The sequence below is a fragment of the Austrofundulus limnaeus genome, unplaced genomic scaffold (assembly GCF_001266775.1).
Source record: "Austrofundulus limnaeus strain Quisiro unplaced genomic scaffold, Austrofundulus_limnaeus-1.0 Scaffold85, whole genome shotgun sequence".
In the NCBI taxonomy this organism is placed as follows: domain Eukaryota; kingdom Metazoa; phylum Chordata; class Actinopteri; order Cyprinodontiformes; family Rivulidae; genus Austrofundulus; species Austrofundulus limnaeus.
In genome coordinates this window covers 1053347-1054471 of record NW_013952487.1, presented here as the reverse complement: position 1 = coordinate 1054471, position 1125 = coordinate 1053347, and positions in this window count along the sequence as shown.

Sequence of the window (1125 nt, the reverse complement as noted above, 5' to 3'; positions counted from 1 at the left end):
ATTTCATTGCATCTTTTCATCCAGGAGTTTGAGAAGAGTTAGGTGTGACTGATTGCAACTGTTGGAAAGTTTTTCATTGCGCTGTTTGGGTTGGAAGGCGTGTGTGTGTGTGTGTGTGTGTGTGTGTGTGTRGAGGAGGGTGAAATGCAGATTTCTTCTCGAAGCTGTGACAATTGAAGAGACAGAGATGGCAGGAGGCCACTGACACAGCACATTATTCACATGTGCCAGACAAAGAGCTGCAACGCGATTGACATTAGAGCCAAAATGAAACGAAAAATGACTTCTTTAAAAATACTTTTTTCAGATCTGATTCCGGGGCCATGACAGGCGCCGAAAAGTCAGGAATACGCAGCTGCTTCGCTCTCTACAGGATCTCTAACACCCCGAACAACATTGGACCATTTAGTGCTTTATGGCGTCGGTTTGGTTTTAGAGCAGATTACCGCTTTAAAAACTGCCTTCAACAAAAAAGTGTTTTGTTTTTGTTTTCGTAGTTTGGCTATTTTCTGGCAGAAAGAACAGAATACTTAAATGACATCATTATCTGAAGTGTGCATTACTTGTAATGTCCTCAGGGTACTGAATGAATCTTTTTTATAGGTTTGGTCAAATTTAACTTGTTTTTTTTTTTTTTTTTAGATTTTTCTTAGGCAAGAGATTTTCTTCTGAGGCTGTTTTTTCTGTAGATTTCCTGCCGTGTACCCACTTTTGGTCTAATTTCAGCTGTTGGACAGACGGACTCACACTTGACTCTAGCATCAGTCAGAGTTCATGGTCCACTCAGTGACTGCGAATAGCCCAAACCATCGGTGTACGGACAAAAGCTCACAATTTTTTTTATATTTTAAAAACAGCAAATGTATGATGCTTATACACTCACCGGCCACTTTATTAGGTACACCTGTCCAACTGCTCGTTAACACTTAATTTCTAATCAGCCAATCACATGGCGGAAACTCAGTGCATTTAGGCATGTAGACATGGTCAAGACAATCTCCTGCAGTTCAAACCGAGCATCAGTATGGGGAAGAAAGGTGATTTGAGTGCCTGCCATAAGGGCTGGTCTGAGTATTTCAGAAACTGCTGATCTACTGGGATTTTCACGCACAACCATCTCTAGGG